This window comes from Mandrillus leucophaeus, unplaced genomic scaffold (assembly GCF_000951045.1).
Source record: "Mandrillus leucophaeus isolate KB7577 unplaced genomic scaffold, Mleu.le_1.0 Scaffold293, whole genome shotgun sequence".
NCBI lineage: Eukaryota > Metazoa > Chordata > Mammalia > Primates > Cercopithecidae > Mandrillus > Mandrillus leucophaeus.
In genome coordinates this window covers 2,635,532-2,659,546 of record NW_012103065.1, presented here as the reverse complement: position 1 = coordinate 2,659,546, position 24,015 = coordinate 2,635,532, and the positions used below count along the sequence as shown (strand labels likewise).

The 24,015-nt window shown below is 34.3% G+C and overlaps 1 pseudogene across 1 annotated transcript in view; it reads left to right on the top strand.

Moving 5' to 3' along the window:
- The first annotated feature begins 5,866 nt into the window (after positions 1 to 5,866).
- LOC105543928 overlaps positions 5,867 to 24,015 on the top strand; it is a 35,506-nt pseudogene continuing 17,357 nt past the window's right edge. Inside the window, exons 1-3 of the transcript XR_001006691.1 lie at positions 5,867 to 6,023; positions 15,787 to 15,954; positions 22,533 to 22,627. The product of XR_001006691.1 is annotated as a keratin, type I cytoskeletal 18-like (transcript). The remainder of the gene's footprint in view (positions 6,024 to 15,786; positions 15,955 to 22,532; positions 22,628 to 24,015) is intronic.

Below are 24,015 nucleotides of genomic sequence, written 5' to 3'. Positions count from 1 at the left end.
AAGGAATAGGATGATTTGCTAAGGCCCAGAAAAGATCCTTGCTCCGTAGCGGACAGCAAGCATTGTTCGAACTACTCTTGAAATATCCTTCTTAACAAAGAAAGAAAACATTTTAATTCTCATTTACCGTGTATCAGCTAAATATTTGTTTTACTATGTGTTTCACCTCTATCAATTTCTAAGCTATCATAAAAAATTTTAATGTTTTGACAAATTTTTTAAAAATACTGTAACCATTATGACTTTCCCTATGGATTATTAAGATTGATTTGCACAATTTCAGCTTACACAGGCATTTTTATAGTCCTGCAATACTGTATAAAGCAAGTACTTTATATGTATATATGATTATTTATGATATAAATATATATTTCACATGCCAGAGATTGTTTTACAAGTATAAAGTGTGTGAGTATCTTTATATGTTCCTGACAACATCTTGTTTTTTGTACTCATTACCTCTCACATAGAAAGTTATAAATCTACCATTCGCTCCTCCGTTTTCTCATCATCCATTTTCTCAACCCTCAGTGTCTTTCCATGTGAATCTTTCTGAAATGCATTTGTGGTCATGTTGCAACCTTTCTCAAAAACGAATAATGAAAACCGTCTGTGAATTTTATTAAACAAAAAATATTTTCCTGCTATCCTACTTTTCGTCATGCTACCTTCTCCACCAATGTCTCATTTCTCCCTTTTCATCTTCCATTTATTATATGAATATATACTTTGATAAATGAATAAATTAGCAAGTATTTACTGGTGCAATATTTCATAAATATTAAATCAATTAGCATTTTCCAAAATGTGATTTTTATACACAAGACAGTGTGTTAAATGATTTATTTTGGTGCTAGAAGGAAATATTAGAACTTCTATTTACATTTATTCTTTTAAAATCTCAAATACAAGAAAAAAACTAAGCTTTAATATTTACGTGTAGGTATTGGCATTCTTATGGAGTTCTCATGTCAAATATTTACAAGTAGAAGGCAGGGTGAGAGTTTTGCACAGACAAGGAAATTATCCCACGCTTGTTCATGTTCAGCGTATTGCAATCATTTAGACTTCATAGAAATGCAGTTGAACTGGATTTAGGTATTATATAATATTGTTTAAACTAAATCTCTCTTCACTAAATAAAAAAGAAATTTAATTTCAATTAGGCCAGAATGAGGATAAAAAAAGGTTTGTGCGGAGGGAGTTGGGGTAAATAAATGATACTGGGCATGCTTACCTCTAGGGTTAGGAGCTAAAAGTTGATCTACCCAGAAGTCGGCCAAACAACATTCAAAATTATTCAGAAGAAATCATTGCAGTAAATAGTTACATGCACTATTGTTAATAATGAATTTTAATGTTAGTGTACATTTTCCCTGGAGATTTTCGCTCATGGTAGCACAAATATATCACAGGTGGCAAAATGTTAAAATTTAGCACCCAGGACATGAAGTCAAAATTATACAATATTTTAGCAATGTTATAAATTCTGTGTACATTTTGAACCTGACAAATTTTTACTAATTCAGCAATAAATAAATAGCAAAAGACAGAAGTTCACATTTGACTGAGGTAATAAGTTTTCCTCCTACAGTGGAAATTGGCTAAAAGAGATGATGTGGAATAAAAGACAAAGTAAAATGTATTGCTCGCTATCACATTTTTGTAAGATGTAGAGAAATGTTAGGAAACTGATTAGAATTAATCATTTAGAGTGAAAAATTTGCTCTATAGTTGAATGAAAGTTCAGGTTTTTAAACATGTCTAAGCTTATGATATCTGCAATATTATATTTTAATAATGAAAAAGTATCACTTTCTTTGAACTACTAAAGGAAACATTCGCTAAGCAAAACATGGTCTCATCCAAAAGTGACTACTGGAAAGAAAATAGAATTTATAATTCATGGGGAAAAACTGAAGGGTAATTTTTATATAATGGTTGTTTGACCAGAATTAAAGCAAGCAAACAAAGAGTTTAAGAATTACTTTATAGAAATAGCATCATGTATGAAATACATTCATTTGCAATATTCATAAGAAAGTTTATTACAGAAAAGATGTGAAAATTTAAGCCAGAAGTGGAAAGCAGTCATTAAACACAGATCGCGCTCTAGTCTTACAACGGCACAGTCAGATGGTGCAGAGCCGGACGGGAACCACGTCGGACGCGCCCATTCTTGGAAAAATGTCTCTCCAAAGAGAAGCCTCCCAGACCTCTACCTGGGTCGTTGCTAGCTGGTGAAGCTCGTCGGTGTCCCGGGCACCAGAGAGGAGGCCGGCGGAGGAGGTGAATCGAAGAGGTCCTGAGGGCCATAAGGATGGCCGAGGTGGCAGCTGGAGAGGCCCCTGTAGACTCCGGGAGGCGGTGGCTGCTGGTCACCGGGAACCGCCGCAGTGTTTTGCTTTGAAGAACCACTTTGTCGGCGCGGTGCTGGGTAGAGCGCCGTGGCGTCAAAAATAAAGAATATACAAAGTACAACAAACACCGCAATCTAAACAATGCAAGAACAACCAGAATCATTACTCAAAAATTTTAGCGGCAAGATAATGCAAACAAAAGCAAAAGCGGGGATAGATAATTTTATTAAAAAGCCAGAAGAATATTACAGTTCAGAATGCAGACTTGATTTACCACCATTGAAGAAAAACTTAGTCGGGGAAGTATTGGACATGCCGGTACTATGAAGAGACCAGACTGATTCGACTGATTCTTGAAACAATAGTGTTTAAAGATGTAGAATTCAATGTTTTATACTTTCCTTAATAAAATGAGAATTATTTATACTTGGGAAACAAAACAAAACCTAGATCCCTAAGAATCATAAAGTTATATAAAGAGATAAAGCATAATAATGAAAATATTTTGTACCCTACATATTTATTTGTGATCCCTTGGCATCGTGTTTATAGAATTGTCAAATTTAAGGATGAGCTTCATATTTTTCCGTTAGAAAAGGACAACTTTTCCAACTTTGTTAATTTATTATTAAACAAATACAATTTAATAATATGATAAAGACTATGAAATTTATTTAAAATATTTTGTAATATACGAAATTTTATAATATACAATTGTATTTATAAAATACAATTCGTCATGAAAGACAATAATGACTACTTTATCAGTCCCACAAAGATAATTCTGGCATTTACCGATGAATAAGGAAGCAATTGTCATCTGAAAGAAACTCAGTATAGAGAGGCTTATTTGAAAATGTTTCCATCATTCTAGACTTCAAACCACTACAGTTGTGTCACCTCCACAAACACTTATCTGCCTACATGTACCGGAAAACAGAATTTTCTAATCAGCGTAAAAATCTTCCACATAAAAAATGTCAGTAGGTTTTAAACTAGTAAAAATGTAAAATGAAATACTATCCAATTGATTTGAAATAAAATCGGATTGACATCAAGGATGAAGAATATTTTACAACTGGCCCTATTCAATACTTTTTAGTGTTGGTAGATAAAACCAAAAAAATAAGTTTATGATTTATTAAGTATAAAATGATGCGTTTCTATTTAGTTATATTTGTGAGGGATGTTAGGGATCCTTTGTATCTTTAAGAGCCACTGAGTATGAACATAAACTGAAATTTGGTCTTTGCTATGAACATGTAATCTCATATAATGTAAAATCATGTTTTCAACAAGAAGAAAGCATATTAATTTTTTCCACTCCAAGTATTATGACATAAATATTAAGTACTTTATTATACAAATATATGTATGTTTATTATTTAACATTTATTGTATAATTAATGCATAAAATGAGTTTTAAAACTATTTGATTTATCTTTGTCATCTCATGAAAATTAATAAAATAATAAGTACTATAAAATGTTATTTGTAACATTTTAGAAACAGAAAAACATTTACTGTGGTATATTTATATCATTTGCAATATAATATGATGTGATAGGTATAACATAACATAATACAGTATTTTCTACATTTATATCATTCTTTTGCATCTAATCTAGTTTTTATGTGTATTTCATGAGCATATAAAATATACCGTGCTGTGGTGCATTTAAATAATTTATGAATATAAAAATGCACATATATTGAGAGAAACACGCTGACAACTATTTTTCCAATACGATGCTGTTATCAAGACTTTGGTGCTTCAAAGCCTCAAAGCCTCATTTTTTAAAAGCCGCCACTTCTTTGAAGGTTTCTCTCTTTCGTCCTCTTTTGAAAGTGTTTCCTTCCTTTTCTGAACTTTCGTGTTATTTTACTGAAACATGCTACCCACTCTGTTGTGGCATAGCCATTTTTATCCAGCCATTATCTTTGCTAGGTTACAAATGACCTAAGAGTGGGTCTTGTTTAACTACAGGAGAATGGTGAGTATACAACTAGTTGCACTCAGAAATAATACTAAATCATCTCAGGGTTTGCAAATATGTATGCGGTCATATTAAAAATAATTCTTTATTCTACTTGCAGAACAGCTTCTATTAGGTAAACAGGGTTTAAAAATTAAATCACCTGACCTTCTTGGCAAAAATTCTCCATAGGTTACTCCACGTCAACTCTAAAGACTTATGTTTTAAATTGTTGCTATGTAATGATCCTAGCCTTGCTGACAATCTTCTTACCAGGTACAAACGGGAAATAGAAACAGAAGCTGAAATATGACCTATGTGCATAATCACTCAATTAAATAGAATAAAACTATTGGCTTCAATACTGAGTAACAATGTATTGACTTGTTGGCTTAATTTGTGTAAAGATTGAATTTGTATAAATAGCCAAAGCCATGCATTTGTTTGTAGACGTTGCTAAGGGCAAATGGGAAGCTGGTCTAAATATGAACATCTTCAAGACTTTGTTAATATGCACAGGTTTATGTAAATTTGATATTTGTTTTTAAGGAAACTAATTGTTAATTATGGAATTTGAATCCCTGCTTGAGATCCTTTTAATTCATTCAATATTTCTTTCTCATTCTCATTCTTGTTGTTTGCGTGTGTGTGTATGTGTGTGTGTGTGAGACAGAGAGAGAGAAAGTGATATTAAATAATGAACAAAAAACTCAATTCTTAATATTGGATTATTTTAGACAGGATTCTACTTTTGGTAATTTTTTTTCCGTAAGGGTCTTCTTTTTGTAGAGTAATTTGCTATGTAAAAATATTTATTTTATAACAAAAAGCCATATAAAATACTATTTATCAGTTTATTAATATTTTTCACATTTATGTTATTGTTTTAGACATTTCTTAAATATATTATTTCCTTTTAGTCCTATTACATATTCTGGGAATGAGTTTCAGAATATGCCTATTTCTGTTTTCCACTATTGAGGTACGGCATAATGTAATTTACAATGACTCACACCTAAACCAAAAACAGACCTTTTCTTTCTAAAAAAGAAAAGCAATGAAAATAATTAAGCAAATTAAAGAAGAAAGGTCTTTTCCTTGATTTTTTCAATTAGCACTTTAAAATGTAATACAATAAACTTCATATTTAAAAATATAGCTTATGTGAGCATGCGAAATGATTTCACTGAAATGGTCAATAAACTGAAGGAAGAAATTAGCAAAATTTTCTTTTGAAATAATTCATATTAAACAAAAGATAAACTCAAGATATATTAAAGCTGGGATCTAAACTTGTACTTTCCTGCAAGTTTGTTCTACACAGTTCATCACTGAAAAACAATATTGATATGTTAAAGAAAAAAACTTACTCAGTTTTAGATGAAACTTTTTACTCCGATTTCAGCTTGAAATGTATCAAGACAAATGGAAATATTGATAAAATATTGATTATTGATAAAATTGTTCGCTTTTATATTTTTTCTTGGTATTAAGAAGTCTTTCTGTGTTATCTCTTCAGTGTTTTCACACATGAAAACAGAAATTCAGATTTTAATTAACCCAGTGAATTTGCCTGAAAATATGCTTCCTGGAACACAGCTAAGTCGTGCTTATGATAAAGATGTGGCTGGAAAGGGAGATGTCTACCGTTTTCTGAATAAAACAAAAGATTTTGTCATCGATGCAAGTAAGTAACCGTGACATTTATATTTTTATTTGCTTTATAGTTATTACTTTTTAATTTTACTTTTAAAATTGACAGATAATAATTGTACATATTTATGGGGTACATAATGTTTCCACACATATAATGTGTAGTGATCAGATCAGAATAATTAGCATATCTATCATCTCACACCTTTATCACTTCTTTGTGTCTGGAATATTCAATATCCTCCTTCTAGCTATTTGAAAGTACATATTATTGTTAACTATAGTCATACTACAGTGCTTAGTACCAGTGCTTAACACCAGAACTTATTCCTTCTACCTAGCTGCAATTTTGTAGCTTTTAGCAAGTCTCTCCCTATTCTTCCTTCCCTTCCTCCTATCCCTGCCTGTCTCTAGTATCCTCTGTTCTACTTATTACTTCCATAAGATCACTATTTTTTAGCTTTCACATATGAGTGAGAACACATTTAAGGTTTAGACTGTAAAGAAAATTATTTTGTTGAACCCAAGTGGTACATTCGATTTCTTGGTCAAAATTTGCTGCAGATAGTCACATAAATTCAACACAATTTCTAAAAGGGCTTCCTATTCCCACTTTGCCCCATATTTGTGATATTACAACATTGTCACAAGTGTTGTTTCCTGAAAACATAAAATTTTTTTCATAAAAATGACATGAGAGTCATCTCATTCTTTTTAGGAAAAAAGATATTCTTTGAAAAATAGGAAAGAGGATGTATCCATTATCTATCTATACATCTATCTCTACATCTATCTATGTATGTAATGCATGTATACACACTTTATTAAACTGGCATTCTAAGATATATGCAAGGCCAGCACTTTATAAAACTTCCCATTATTCCATAAGCAGTTATTATGAAACGCAGTGATTATGTTAGTCAGTCAAGCAAATGCATTATCTATATGATTTTCTTATGTCCTCTCTTATACTTGTTTTAAAGTACATGCTTGAAATACATGATAATAATATTAGAATAGGAAGAGATAATTTTGCTTTATAACAATAACTTTTCAAACATTAGATTTTATATGAAAATAAAGGGATACTACCAACAAAGGTCATCTGTGGGTTAGCATAGCTCTTTTATTTATTTTAAAACAATCCCTGTGCAAACTTAATTTTCTAGTGCATTTAAACAATGAAAGCTAAACATTAACCTTGGCTTAAATAAATAAAGTGAACTAAAAACTAAAAATTAACCTTGGTTTAAATAATAAAGTAAATCACCTTGTCTCCTAGGTCTCATACCATTAGAAAAATTTCAATTTCCTGACCTAGTTCTACCCTATCACTGAATTTCAAAAATTATGTTAAGCATCATCACATTTCAAAGTTATTTCTTAACAGTCCTAAATTCAAGATCTGAAAAGTTTGGCCAAAAATTGTTCCTTTAAGGTGAAAAAGATAATAAAATGAAGACAGATATGTTTGTACCAATTTCAAGAAAAATAATTAATACTTATTTTTTGTTTTAAAGTGTTTTAGTTTTGGTACAGTGAAGACAAACATCATAAATAATATCATTAAGTTTTACATACATGTGGCTTAAAAACTAGATCAGTATCACTAAATAAAATCATGATACGGTAGCTCTGTTTACCTTGCATTGTTTATCATCCTTGGCTCATAATCTAATTATTTGAAATTACATTAAAAATTAACTAATTAAATGCTAAGATCGTGTCCCTTTTTAAAAGAACCCCTAGCCAAAATACTATAGCCAATTTTAGGTTGACTTTGCCTGTTTTCTTCCAAAGTGCTTGTGGGGAATTGCAGTGCCCACGGTAGTGAGGGATCACACTTTAGGATGGATAGTTGCATCAACTGAGTTTGATCCGTGAACATAGCGAAAGATGGTGAAGTTCTACGTTAGTTTTCTCCAAAACAAATCCTGGTTTGCTGACTACCAACCCTGATATTGTCAGTGCTTGATAACTGACTGCGGACTGGAATTTTTCCCAAGAAGAAGTATTATACTTCGTCTTCGGAAGTATTAATTAGTCCACGAAGGCAGAAAATACATTTCTGCCTGTCCACGAAAGCAGAAAATACATTGTACTCCTCAAATACATTGTACTCCTCACATCATCCTGTGCCTAACCAGGTGGCTGGATGGTAGAATCTCAGTAGGTTCAATGAAAAAGTGGGACAGTGTCTCGCATTTAAAACAAAAAACAAACAAAAAAGTATTTGTTTTCACAATTAAGAATCCAACCAATGCTAAATTGCAAACGCAAATGATGTTTCTGATGTCCTCTGACATAAGATCAACCTATTTTCTTACTGCGATGTTTTTTTCTCAGTGTATGATTTCTACAGTTATATACAATTTTAATTAGATGTTAATTCTGAAATGAGATATAAGGTAGCATAACCGTTTTATGTACATTTCAGATATTTGTAAAAATGTGTGTGTGTTTATTTGTGAGGCATTCTCAGAAAATGTCAAAATATTGCTGGACGTGATTTTTATAAATTTAACAAAGTGGTTTTTAAAACAAAAAGAATTTTATGTCTTACTCACCACCCAGTGTCACCTCACCGGAATGATTTACCAGTGGCTGAACACAACTCCACACACATAGAACAAGCTCACTCTTTTCCACAGAAGTCAATTCCAACTTCTGTTGATTCACCTGCTCCCTTTTCTCTGTCTACAGGACTGTGCTTGAAACCCCAAATTTTGAATAAAATCTGAACAACTGTTTCCTTCTGACTAGGATCAGATACTGGAAACCTTCCTTTAGTAGGAGAGTTGCCGATTTCCGGTAGTTAGACTGCAATAGGGCCCATCGTCTCAGACGGCTGGTTTGCCTGCCATTCTGACCCAGGGCATGTTTTTTCCTATTTGTCCTCTGCTAGAAGTGATACTACAAACCTTGGCCTGACTCCCAGATGAATCTCCCATCCTTTTTACATAACACTTACCTAATAGTATAGAAATATCTGAATCTGATTATATGGAAAATATGTGCCCCTTAAACTAATGTCTCAAGCTTCTTGCGTTCTCATGCCTTTCGGTGGTGTCCTGTGAAATGGTCATGACTTTTATATGGTAAATAAATAGACAAATAAAATCCCCTACTTTCTCAACCTATTTTGTGACATTTCCCTACCTCTTGGCTTTAACTGAAATTTGCTGTCCTATGGGATGACCACAGCATGCCTCAAACTGATGTTACTCATTCTCCCACACATCTCATATCTCTGGGTCAGGAAGTGGGGAGACGGCATTCTTTTCACTCCACAAAGCTGATTCCTGACCATTACCCTGATCCTCTTTGGAAACTCCCTTGCTCAACTGAAGCTCAGTATATCTGGCTCCTTACCAAACCGTACTAATCAGTCTCCGTTGAGTCCTGGGGACTTGAATATATCACTCACAGTGTTTCTCCCTGTCTCAGATCTGGCCACCATCTTTTAGGCTACTTTGATATTCAGTTTGGCCTCTCCAGCTCTCCAAATTCTCAGGCCCTTTACTTTATTTGGTGTAAATCTCTCTACTTAAATCTCAGTGACTTGAAAATTTACTTCCATCCATGCACTGCCATGGCTGCAGTCAGAACTTCATCAGCACCCAGAACAATATTGCTTTGTATTTTTATTCAGTTATCCTTACTATGCATTTTATCATCTCTACATTTTAATTGTAGTCAAGGGATAGATGCTTCATCTCTGAAGTCAACAATACATTGATTTATTCTTTTGCTCTCTATCATCACCACTTCTCTTTACTTCTGTATCTGGCAGTATGATCCGTCTTTCAACCCTTCCTGGACAATATCTTCAGATAATTTGTCCTGTACTTCTTCTGTAAACTTTACCCATGAAAACTCCAATTCGAGACCCAATTATTGATGTGCCTAAGCTTATGGATATTGTTGGAAAAAAATCACATGAGCCAACTTGTTCACTCTAGATTTTGCTTGGCCCTAAATGCTTTTTGGTAGTTCTTCAAAATTTCTCTAGTTAGATCTCTCTTTAATTTGCCAAGTTGGTTATATTAGAATTTCTCCAGTCTCATCTCAACTCTCTTATTCACCTAAAACCTTTTCTCTTGGCAGATAAAATCAGCTTACAAATTTGAGGAAAATTATAAACAATCAAGAGGGAAATTCCTTAGGCTATTTCCTATGTATAGTTAGTTCTTTGCAATGATTTCCTTCCTTTTGCTCTTCTGCTGCAATAGAAGATTCATGCCTTCCTTTGTCTACTTTCATTCCTTTCAGTTTGGTTGAGTTCCATATCCCCACTCCTCATATTTCTTTCTATACTGATTATCCCCTTTTCCTACATTTTGTGTTCTTCTCTACTGATTATTTTCAATAACTTTCAACTAATCTTATAAGTCTTCCCTATCTTAATAAAATTCACTCTTGCCCTCTGTCTCTTTTCTTTTACTGGCTTATTTTTGACATTTTATAGAACATCTGGCATTTCATCTAACTGGTTAAATATTTTTAGAGTTCTCTACATTTTCCTTACTCCTACACTTTCCATTTATTTTTGAACAAAGTTGTGACAGGTCACTTCAACAAGACATGCCACCATACATAGCAATATTTTTATTGTTAAAAACAATGCCATATTTAAGTCTTCGTCTTATATGTAACCTCTCTTTAAAATTTAGAGGTGAAAATCACTCCTTAGGTTTTGAAACATGCTCATTTTGTTATTCCTATGGCACTATACTCTGCTAGTTTTCCCCTTATATCTCTTCGTCCTTCCCCTCCTCTTCTTCCTCTTAAATTTTTCCTCCATTTATTCTGTACATGTTTGTGTTATTCAGGTCTACTTAGGTTTTCTTCTCTCCATATTCTACACAGTTTACCTTACATTTATCCCTTGACTACGAACCCATCTATGTATCCCTTAACTACAATTAAATATATATTCTGATTATCTGAATTTTTTTATATATATATACACACACACACACATAGAGACACACACACAAAGCTCAAACACTGTGACTTAACTTCAGACCAATATATCTACTTTACAGAAATATTCTCAAATATTTTAAATTGAATTATTCAAATCTGCACAGATTATTTTCTCCAAAAACCTGCTTCTAATATAACCTCTGTGTGAATTATGTAAAACAGCTCTCTCCAGAGCAGATGCAGTCAAGCACTAAGGCATGTAGTCCTCAGCTACTCTCGCCCCCAATCATCATCTACTATTTTGCAGGACATCATAAACACCATCATGTATGGTAGCCTTGCTGCCATCTACCCTTCAGAAAACTCTGTGACAGGCATGCCTTACTGACTCCTTCTATCACACCTTCTGCTTCCAGTCATTCACCAAATTCTATAGATTTTAAATCCTTGGTATGTTTATCACATGTCTATGATTACTGTCTCATGTCACATCCTTATAAGCTCTTGTCTTAGTGTATTTTGTGTTGCTGTGAAGGAACTCCTGAGGTTAGGTTATTCGTAAAGAAAAGAGGTTAGTTTGGCTCATACTTATGGAGGCTGTGCAAGAGGTATGACACCAGTATCTGCTTGGTATCTGCTGAGGGCTTTTATGCTGCATCACATCATGGCAGAGAAAGTCAAAGGGGAAGCAGGCATGTGTGAAGACGAACAAAATCTGAGTTGCATCCTGGCTTTATAACAACCCACCCTCTGAAAACTAATCCATTCCCTCATAACTAATCCAGTCTCATGAAAAGGAGAGCTCACACACAGAAGGCACCAAGCCATGCATGAGAGATCTACCCCAATGACCCCAGTACCTCCCACTAGACCCCACCTTCCAACACCACCACACTGGGGATCAATTTCAACTTGAGATTTGGTGGGAACGAACAAACAACATCCAAACCATAGCACCCCTCTTCTAGATTTTTGCACCAACGTTCTCACTTGATTCCTTCCTTTCAGAATTCCTTCACAATTTTCACTGAAAGTAATTTTACTAATGCACAAACAGGATCATATTCCCACAATTTTTTGCTGTCTATATATAGGTGATACCACCTGTAATTCTTTGCTAACTTTCTATTTTCCCCCCAAGTAAAATCCAAGTTCTTTAAACTGACACACAATTCTTTTTAAAATGTGGCTCCTGTTTATCTTTGCAGACTGAAAAGATACTATTCCCCATTGTATGTTCTATATTTTAGTCTAAACATACATCTCCCAATGCAAAACTTTCTTCTCCCCTGAGCCTTTGCACATATCATGTCTTCTGCCTCCTCTATTCTCCTTCTTCTGACCGACTCATTCACATCCTTCCTGTATTAGTTCAGAAATAGTTTCCTTAGTTCAGCATCTACCCTGTTCTCAACATTAGGGAAAATGCTCCTCTTATGTATTTTTAAACCATTTTTCTTTAATAGTTTTATTTCCCTGATTGAATCCCTTGAGCACAAGGACTATGCCTGATTCAGTTGTTGGTCCTCTTGATGTAGTATACACATGGATGTCCCTATGATAATAAATTCTTAGTTGTATTTCTAATTCTTTACCCAACTCCAGATCTGCATGCCTCCTGTATCTGTTTTCCTGGTGCTGCATAACAAACCACCTCAAAACATAGTGACCTCAAACAATACTGTTTTATCTCTTAAAATTCTGTGGGTTGGCTGAGTAATTATTCTACTGTTATTGCTTGAGTTCATTCATAGGGCTGAATTCCAAAGGCTTGTTCATGTCTATTCCAATGGAAAGTCTACGTTAACCTCTGAAACCTAGCCTAGCAATGTCCTTTAAATTAACCAAAGTCTATCTTTGGATTCTTTAAGATGCCAAAGCCTTCTGATGCTATTACTGGTGACTCGTCTACAAAGTTGTAGTGCTATATAGCACTGGAGAGACAGGTTCCAGTTAGGATCACTGTATTAGTCCATTCTCACATTTCTATGAATAAAGACCTGAGACTGGGTAATTGATAGATCAAAGAGGTTTAATTGGCTCATGTTTCCATGGGTTGTACAGGAAGCATAGCAGCATCTGCTTGGTTTCTGGGGAGGCCTCAGGAAACTTAAAATCACTGCAGAAGGTGAAGGAGAAGCAGGCACGTCTTACCTGGCCAGAGCGGGAGGAAGAGGAAGAGAGAGGGGGAGGTGCCACACACTTTTAAACAACCAGATCTTCTGAGAACTCCATTATGACAATAGTACCAAAAGGAAAAATCGGCCCCCATGATTCAATCACCTCCCACCAGGCTCCACTGTCAACATTAGGGATTATAATTCGACATGAGATTTGGGCGGGAACACAAATCATATCAATCACATTGTAGAAAATTCTTCCTTTCTTAGCCTATCCCTCTAGCCCCCAGATGAATCCAGCTGTTTGTGCTGTGCTACAAGTTGTTTGATACGTTATCAGTAAATTAGTATTCTTGACACCAAATATAAGGGGTAAAAAAATCTTTCTTGGGAGTGAAGGGAGGCCCACAGGATTATTCAGCCAAGTTTTAGTTCTTTTAATATGGCTGGAGGAGACTTAACAGAAGACATCATAATCAATAACCATTCAGTGGTTGAACCTATTGTGTGTTCTCCAGCTTTGATCCAATGTTGCATTTTGAGATTGTTTCTTGTGCTATTAAGAAGGGACATATAAGCTGCACTTCAGTTTGGAAGAAATTCAGCATTGGGTTATTCATTTTGTTATGATTTGAGTTTGCTTGATTCTTATTTTGTAAGATTGAAAAGGAAACTACAAAAAATGTGTAAGAAATTTATTTGTTTCAGTGAGACTCACATTTTGTATCTATTAAATCCATTAGCTAAGACAAGTTAGTATATATAGTTTTATAAAGTATTGCCTATGCATATTACTGGCTTTCTCAAAATTAAGAATATTTTTATTCTTCCTCTAATCAGTAGCTTTTGTGACTCAGGACTTTCTGAAAGAATCTCGCCAGTCACAGTGGCTCACGTATGTAATCCCAGCACTTTGGGAGGCTGAGGCGGGTAGATCACCTGAGGTCGGGAGTTCAAGACCAGCCTGACCAACATGGAGAAATCCCATCTCTACTAAAAATACAAAATTAGCTGGGCATGGTGGTGCATGCCTGTGTAATCCCAGCTACTGGAGAGACTGAGGAGAATCACTTGAACTCAGGAGGGGGGCGTTGTGGTGACTGAGATCGCACCATTTCACTCTAGCCTGGGCAATGAGCTAAATGTCATCTAAAAAAAAAAAAAAAAAAAAAAGAATCTCAATGATTACGTTTGTTTCTTTGCTAAAAACTTGATATAAATTATTTAAAGAATGCCCAGATTAAGTGGACCTATTATTGCTAATAATAACAAAAATTTTAAAAAGTGTACTAGTGTCTGTATTTTTATTTTCTTCATGTATACAGTACTGCCCTTCTACCATGGTTTCACTTTCCTAGTTTTAGTTACCCATAGACAATCACGTAGGTTATTTATTTTTTTGAGACAGTCTGTCGCCCAGGCTGGAGTACAGTGGTGCAGTTGTAGCTCACTGCAGCCTCAAACTCCTGGTGTCAAGCAATCCTCCCTCCTCAGCCTCCCAAGTAGCTGGGACTACAGGCACATGCCACCATGCCCAGCTGATTTTTTATTTGTTTGTTTGTGTGTGTGTGTGTAGATGGAGTCATACTATGTTCCTCAGGCTGGTATTGAACTCCTGGTCTCAAGCAATCCTTCCACCTCAGCCTTTCAAAGTTTTGGTATTATAGGCATGAGCCACTGTGACTGGCCTATTTTTATTAATATAAGATACTTTCAGAGAGAGCACATTTTCATGATGTTTATTAGGGTATATGGTTATAATTCTTCTATTTTATTATTGTTGTTAATCTCTTACCATGCCTAATTTATAAATTTAACTTTATTATAGGTATGTATATATGTATAGGAAAAAACATAGCATATACAGGGTTCTGTATATGCTATGGTTTTACATATATTTTTTATTTACATATATTTACATATATTTTATTACATTTATTACATATATATTTATTTACATATATATTGACATATATACTTTTGGTTTTACAAATTTACTGGGGGTCTTGGAGTATATTCTATATGGATAATGGGGCACAACCTTACTTTCTTTTCTTATCTTCACTTAAATCAGCTAATTGTTTTACATCCAGGTCTTAGTCTAACCTAGTAGGGAATTGATTATTGTTGCAATAAGTAGCATATAAAAGTATCCCTTTTAAGGCAGTATGCCACTTTTGACAACAGAATTCTCAGTGATACAGTTTATCTAGGTGCCAGCAAAAAAAGATGTCAAATCTATTTTATGACTTTGGGATAAACTCATAATAATTAATGAGATTGAACAGAAACAAATGACCTTTTTTTCCTCTGTTAATAAAAAGTAGGTATGTACTGTGATGATAATATTATCTCTGTCACTGATGGTCCTGTGATCTCTGGAAATGATTTTTGATGAAAACTTTCAAGAGACGTATATGGTTTACTAATAATAGAAGTCTGAATCTTGAAACATTTTGAAAAGAAAATAAGTCAATATTTAATATTTTCTATCATTTGTATATTTTGAATCTTCCTAGTGAGGCAGCTGAAATATGTTTAGAACTTTCTTTTTTTTTTCCTCCTTTCCTTCAGCTAAAGATTCAGATGATGCTTGTTAATTGTGTGACTTTGGGTTGACAACATAATCTCCAATTTAAGTCCTTTCTAAAGGAGTTAAAATCTGTAATGCCAAAATCTTTTAAGATACAAAAGTTATGTTTCTATGTACTGATGGTAATTATAATTTGTGGCTTATCTGTTTCATAGGTTCTGGTGCCATCACTGCTACCAAAATTTTTAATTATGAAACAGATCCAATAAGGTTTCTTCTGATAGTTGATACTAGGCTCTCTAGACATGTTTTGACCATTATTATTATTGATGTTCCTGAATCTCCAAACTGTACTGCTGATCCCAAATTTTCTTCAGGCACAGGTATGATGCATTATCTTCCTATAGTTTACTTCTAAGAGCTATGTATAATGACAGAGGCCAGGCATACTCCTTCAGTTAGAGATGATTCAGTGATTCTTTAAATTATGCATATAATGTGTGTTTATATAAATATACAAAACTATGTGCAGACCTTCATGTTTGTAAGAAAACATAACCTCTCTAAGGAATAATTTGAAAAACATGTTTACCCTATAAAAATTTTCATGCCACAATTATGAGGTAGGAGAGCACATACATTAAAAACAGCAATAGAGATTCTACAAGACTTGCCGTAAGAGAAGCAAGACAGGAGAGAAAAAAATGAATAAAAGGTTTTCATAACTTAATACACAAAGTTAAACCTTCACTTGTGAAAATGCTACAAAGAATAATTTAGTTTTAGTACCCTTAAGGTTCAAATTGTGTTTTAGTTTTCCAAAGAAGTAAGGGAGATAGCCATCAATCAAAAATGCACAGAAATAAATGTGAATTTTCATTATAATATGATCATAGAAATACGAGACACTTGTATTACACAATCAAATATTGTGTATGAATGTGGGGCAGTTGACCAAGTCAGAGATATAAGAAAAATTTTCTCTAAAGTATTGACAGTTTACTTTAGCTCTAAACTCTGATAATAGTAAATAAGTAAGAGGAGGGAAAATAGCATTTCATGCAGAAGGAACTGTAGGTATAAATGCCCTGAGGCAGCATAGAACATGTTGACTAAGAATAATTGGAAGTCTAGCATAATTGAAATCAAGCACTAAGTAATATGGTACAAAATGATAATTGAAAAGTAAAGAAGAGTATTTTAAGAATGCCAGTCTTAGTTCTAAGGGTACTGGGAATCCTATAAAGTATTTTAAGCCGATAGATATTTCAAATATATCCATCTTGTTGAGTATAGAGAAATATTAGAAGGGGACGAAGTTAGTCTAGGTATCAGCAAGCATTGTAAAAGGCCAGAAAATAAATATTTTAGGCCTTGCAAGTTAAAAGATAAATTGAGTCTATTATTTAGGTAGTACTTATAAGCAAGGAAATAAATATCTACAATTTTTATTGATAGAAGTTTTAAAAGATAATAACAGTACTAATTGGGTATAATTTTGTACTACAGCTCTGCTAATGAGAGGAGTGAATTTTCACTTGGGAGGGGATAGAATTTCTCTTTATGGGATGGGGCATTAAATACCATCAGCAAATCTCTTTCCTTACTTAGCTAACTGATGAACTGCTTAGAATCTTTTTTTACTGAGTTTCATTGTTAATTATTTTTGTTTATAAAATCTGTCTTCGTGAAATATTTTGTTTTACATTTTCGACTTTTTCTCATCATTGTTTTTCTGTCAAGTGGGAATACTGGGATGAGTTCTTAGTCTTGTTTTTCAGACATGTATTGTATTCTTTTATTAATATCAAAGTTATAGTGTCATTATATAATAAAAATAGTTTTCGGTCACACAACTTAAAAACAAAATAATCCACACTGCATTATGCCTTAAAAGTGTGTCATTCAGTTTACTTTCCTCTTCTTTTCTTATTTTGCAATGGTGGGTAGATATGATAATTAAAAACAATATGGTACTCAGAATGCTGTTATAACTGGATTACTGGAATTTATGGTATTTGAGGTGATGAGAGCACCATGTATTTCCATCACTCAACTCAGTAGCAAGAATGCAAAAATATATAGTCTATAAATAAATGAGTGTATATGTGTTGTTAAAACTTTATAAATACTGAAATTTGAGCTCCATATAAGTTTAACGCGTCACAAAATATTAGACTTTTTTTGATTGTTTAAACTATTTTTAAACCATTTTTATTTAAAGTACAAAAACTAAGCTTACAGAGCATACAAAACCAGGCAATAGTCTAGATTTGGCTCAAGAAAAAAGAAGACATTCATTTCGGTAATCCAGGCAAGGAATGGTATAGTTTGGCCTAGGAAGATGATAGAGATGAGAAAAGGATAATCTTAGGACATATAATATATCTGGTGATGAATTTAGTAGAATGAAAGAGAGAAGGGACTTTGAGTTTTCTAATTTGTGTAACTGGTGTGGAAATCCTCAAGAAATATAGGAAAACTTAGAAATATACCAAATTTGGCCGAGCACAGTGGCTCACACCTGTAATCCCAGCACTTTGGGACACCAAGGTGGGTGGATCACGAGGTCATGAGTTCAAGACCAACCTGCCCAAGATGGTGAACCCTCGTCTCTACTAAAAATACAAAAATTAGCTGGGCGTGGTGGCGGGCACCTGTTATCCCAGCTACTCAGGAGGATGACGCAGAGAACTGCTTGAACCCGGGAGGTGGAGGTTGCAGTGAACCGAGATCGCACCACTGCACTCCAGCCTGGGTGACAGGGTGAGACTCCGTCTAAAAAAAAAAAAAAGAAAGAAATATGCCAAATCTGGAGAGAAAAATCAAGAGTTCACTTTTGCAAAGGTCCTCTTTGATATGCCTTTGTTATGTCAATATAAGGATAGATTTGTGTAAGCAGTTGGGCTTGAAAGTCTTCCCCAGGGCTATTAATGTTTTGTAATTGAAACCATGGACTTGGATGAGATTACTTAACCCGAGAGTAGAGAATGAGAAGAAAGGAGGGCAGAGGGCCAACCTTGAGGAACTCCTACACTTAATGACGTGGGGAAGAAACTCAGCCTGCCAAGGAGACGAAGAAGGAGCTGCTAAAGTGGTGGTAGAAAAAGGTGAATTATATCGTGAATGGCAAAGAAGAACAATGTTTCAAGAGTGCCGGTGGTTAGTAGTCTTATATTCCACAACAAGTAAAATGCATTGAGTTAACAATATCGGGAAAGTGATAACTAATGAGTTTGATAACTATTTTATGGCTGTTATAGGGATGGGAGCCAGAATGGAGCAGATTGATTAGTGAGATTGTAAAAACAGAAAACATCTTTTTTAAAAAAAAAAAAATTTGCACATAAAGTTGGAGAGGATGGAGAGGCAGAATTATATGGGATTGCAAGAGTTGGGTCTGCTATATTTCTTTTTAAAGGGAGACATGAGTAATTTTACAAACATAGAGAATCCATTTGATGAGGAGGCTGAAGACAAATAAATAAGAAAGTAGGTGAGAAATGGGAACAAAGCACAGGTGGAATCAGTCAATCAATCATCTGTCAGTCTGGTCTACCCGTCTATGTATCGCCTAAACACTTCCATGTCTCTATTTACGATTTCAATTGTTTACGTTTAACAAATTTGAAATGCCTTGAAGCTTTAAGATTTTTCTATTCAGATTTTACTTGCAGCTGAATCTCTGGAAAAGTACTAGTGAGTTGGGAGTCCCAATCTGAGTGTATGCTTGAAAGAATTTTTTTTTATCATTGCAGTTAAAATATATACTGAAATATATACTTAAATATATAAATAAAATACTCGAAAACATGCTCTGAAAGATCACGAATGTCAACTATCAATTTCTTTTGAAAATATAAATGAATAAAAACTTACAATTTTTAACTTTGGACCATACTAACAAAAACCAATTATTTATTTCATTAAATGAGTCATATTAAGAACACTTTAAGATTATAAAATAAACTAGGATTTTTGTGAATGCATCTCTATTACATTGTGCTCATATATTACATTTATCTCCTTAAAAGCTACAGCAGGAACATTGAGTACATTCAGAAATGTAATGTTTACTCCATTTGGTTGATACAAACTCATTATTAAATTTTCACTGCAAAAGGCAGTGTTGTCTGATAACCATGTGCAGTTATTTTTCAAAACGAACGTGGACACACACATAGCCACTTTCAATAATGATATTGCCTATGAATATGAGTAAGCAACTGAAATCTCTTCATGTTTTTTTCTTACTCTCTTGGTCAAGGGGTTAGACTCCAGGTCATCTCTTCTGAGCTCTCCTGAGTTCCTAGCCCCTTTCTTTTGTCAAACCTCAAGGGTTACTGAGGGCCCTTGAGTCTTATAACCACCTGCTTCTGCTTCCCGTTTTCCATTCCCAGTGCTGACCCTGTCCAGTCTATTAAAAGGTAAAAAATACATTCAAGGATGAGAGAATAGAGTGGTAGCTAGAGGGGACTGCAGATTATTAAGAAATTGTTAGTTAAGATTTGGAAAGCTGTAATAAGGACTTTGCCTGATCGGGGAACTTAATGGCTGTTTGGGAAACTTGCCAATTTTGATTTTCACAAGCAGTTTTTCCAAAGGTACTCAGAAGTTTAGGAGTGATTCCTATAGATGTGCAGTGCTCCTTTTCTGCCAAGAGTAGAAGGAAGAGTCAACTGTGTAAATGTTGAAGGAGGTTAAGGTGGACACTGAGTGTCCAGTGAGTCTGGCAGCATGGAAATCTTTGATACTTATTGGAAATAGCTTCTGTTAGTAGAGGCAGAACCTCTACTAGTGTGAACTAAGGACTGAACAGGCGGTAAAGAAATGTACAAACTCTGGCCCTGAAGGGTAGGAGAGAGATATAGGGACATTGTTAGGTTAAGTTTAGGGTCAAGCATGTTTCTTTTAAAATGAAAGAGACTTGAGCATGTTTAAGTGCTAATGGAAAGTACCCAGAAGTGAGGGAGTGACTGAAGATAGGAAGTAGAGACAAGTCCTTGAGAAAGTATAAGGTGAGTCATCACCCAATGAACAGGGATTATCTTTAGTAACAAGTTCCTTCCTTTTATAGTAAAGAAGGTACCAACGTAGGTGAGTTTGCAGATCCTATCAGAAAAAGTGAGCTACCACTGATCTAATGGTTTCTGTTTTCTATGCAGTAAGATGGGAGATCCTCTATGAAGCGTGAGATAGAAAGGAAGGGTAGGTGTAAGAGGTTTTGGTCAAAAAGGCAGGATTTGAAACAATTATTGTAGGAAGTTGAAGAGTAACAGAACAGAGACTTGCTTAAGGGCACTGAGTTATTCTAATTATTCCTCTAATAATTCTCTTTGCAACCAATAGCTCAGGCCTATGTTTATGAAGTATCACAAAATCTGACATTTATCTAATTATTGGAAATTTTTTTTAAAATTTAAGTTCACTGTTCTAATTATTTGACTCAAAATCTTTTCTAGATGCTTTTATCTCTCTAACACACGTTTTAGCTTATTATTTTGTTTAAAATGCTTATCTTAAAGTCAATTTTGTTATTATTTATTTGCCCTTAAGAAATATACAAATTGGATTATGAGAAACTTGCTTTTATTCATTTATGTATCTCCTCACAGTACTAAGCATGGATAATACTTTTAACATAATAGAATTTTCTGTTTTTGTTTTATTATTATTATTTTTTAGATGACATTTCACTCTGTCACCCAGGCTGGAGTGCAATAGCACAATCTTGGTTCACTGCAAACTCTACCTCCTGGGTTCAAGTAATTCTCCTGCCTCAGCCTCCTGAGTAGCTGAGATTATGGGTGACGCACAGCTAATTTTTGTATTTTTAGTAGACACAGGGTTTTGCCATGTTGGCCAGGCTGATCTTGAACTCCTGACCTCAGGTGATCCACCTGCCTTGGCCTCCCAAAGTGCTGGGATTACAGGCATGAGCCACCGTGCCTGGCCTGTTGTTTTACACTTTGAATAGACTTACTCTTTCTGGAAATAATTTTACATCATATCAGCTTTCTCTTTTTCTCATACCTGTAGTTTTCTGGGCCATTCTTGGCTTGCCATGAGGGCTCATGGTGGGATGGAAACACGACATGTTAAAATTTACTTAAAGTTATGATAAGGTTTGGTCATATTCTGTCTTCAATTTATGCTGAGGGCATGGCTTTTGTGTAATATTGTTTTTTCTTTTTTCTGTATTGTTTTTGGAGCAAATACTGGGAGACACAGTTCTGGGTAACCACCATTATCTTTAGCTACTCAAAAACCACCCAGTCATTAACTTTAAACATAACTACATTTGAAAAAATTAAATTTAGTTGAGCAAGTTGTTAAAATTTATGTTTATAATAACATATAAATTTGGTCTACACATTTCTATGTGTAAGAAATAAGAAATTTTAAAACGTCTTATTACTCCAAATGGAACAATTTTACCCACTTCTTCCGTGAGGTCACTGCATCCATGTTATATTGTAGATTGGGCTTTTCACCCATGCTGAAGGCTGTGGGAAAATGTTAGGAGGTGTGTGAGAGCTGGATGTTAATCAGCTGTTCACACATGTGCTTTTGTAAGAAACAGAGTTCCTCCCCCTTAAGACCCAAACAGGTCTAGAAATTGTTGTACAGAAATATTTTATGAAGCTACCACTATGGCTTCCCACAGGACAGTTTGTCAGCGCATATATCATGTTCTTTCTCATTAAGCTATAGTTGCCTCAAATAGTGCCAGGAAGTAAGGAAAAGGCACTCTGTAAGGGCAGGGAGGATGATCAGAAGCCAGAGGGAAAAACACAAAAGTCAGAAAAATATAAATTACTATCTTAAAATATTAGAATATTATCCCAGACTCAGAATCCAATCTGAAATTAATGTCGTTCTGTTTTTATTATATAAAGAGATAATGAATGCCTAGTATACTTTAATTTTCTGATGCAACTTGTTGATTTCTGCTTCACAGCTACCTTAGAAATTGATGAGGACTATCCATTATTTCAGTTCATTTATAGAGTGACGGCCACAGATAAGGACTTCGCAAATGGTGATTGGCTGAATGTAGGTGGTGATCATTGTGCCAGATGCATTTATCACTTCAGCGTAAAGTGCAATCCTTTTAAAAAAGTTTTCAAGGACAGTTAATATAGTTTGATAATTAAAGACTGTATGAAGTTTACAACCACCAGAATGCAATACTCATGTTAATATTGAAAATGGCATTTTTAGAAGAAGCTATTTTCTTGAGGCATACAAGAAAATTACATGACTTCTAATTGAGGCGGAGGACTGGGAGGAAGATGTCAATGCTGAGGCAAAACTGTGGCTTTGCCTTTTGGAAGCTGATCAGAACTATTTCTCTTTCCGAGCTATTTCAATGACACACATGAATGTGATTATATATTTTTTGATGTTTCAGTATCCTAATTACTAAGTATTTAACCCTAAGAGACTTGCTTTTTCTCTTAATTGATTCATGGTTGTAAAGTCTCTTAGAGATTTGGCAAAATGAAAAGAACCTATAAAGTTTGTTTTGGAGACTTTAGCGATGCAATGGACTACAAAAGTCAGCATGCTTGCTCTGCAGCTGTTCTTTTTGAACATGTATTGAAATAGTTTACTACTTCTAATGTAGTAACTCACAGTATAAAGTAATGGAGCACCAAATGGCGGTGGGGTTGTCAGATGACTTGGGCTAAATATGGCTTTACCACCAACTAGTGCTATAATACTGGGGAAGTCGCTTAATCCCCCTTGCGTTTGATTTTCACAATTTTAAGAGATAATTTTTCCTTCCATTAACCTTCAGTGATAGATGTGCCGTTGTCAGTCAAAGTATTCAAAATCCCTGTGGGATACTCCAAAAATATTTTGTTGTGGACCAGCCAATATGAAATTGTTTAGAAACACAAGACCTATCCCATTACATGATGTCTTTTCAATAAATTTTTAAAAATGCTGTGGTCCAGCTGAAAGTAATTATTACCACTTGTGTCATTTTCAGAAACATAATAGGAACCAAACAGGTGATTGTTTTAAAATTCATTGTTTTGAGAAATAGTTCTATTTTTAGAGGCTAGAAATCATATCAGATTACAAAAAAGCACACAGAAGTAATTAAACTTTTCTTCAACGAAATTTTACCTCCTTCCAAACTAAATAGTTTTCAGATACTTTTGAGGCTATACTTACCTACTTTTATCTATTCTAAGAAGTGGCAGCAAGATAAATTATAAGCTGCATTAATATTTGAAATGGTAACACTTGAAATGGGTTTATACCATTATAATTATTTTGTTTCTTAAAAATGATAATGAGTTTATTTTGTATCCTTTTAATGATAGTGATAGTGAGTTTATTCTACACTCTTTTAGCGTTGTATTAATTTGCAGAATTAAATTAATATTAAATACTTAATAAAAATTAAGCCTTTGGCTGGGCACGGTGGC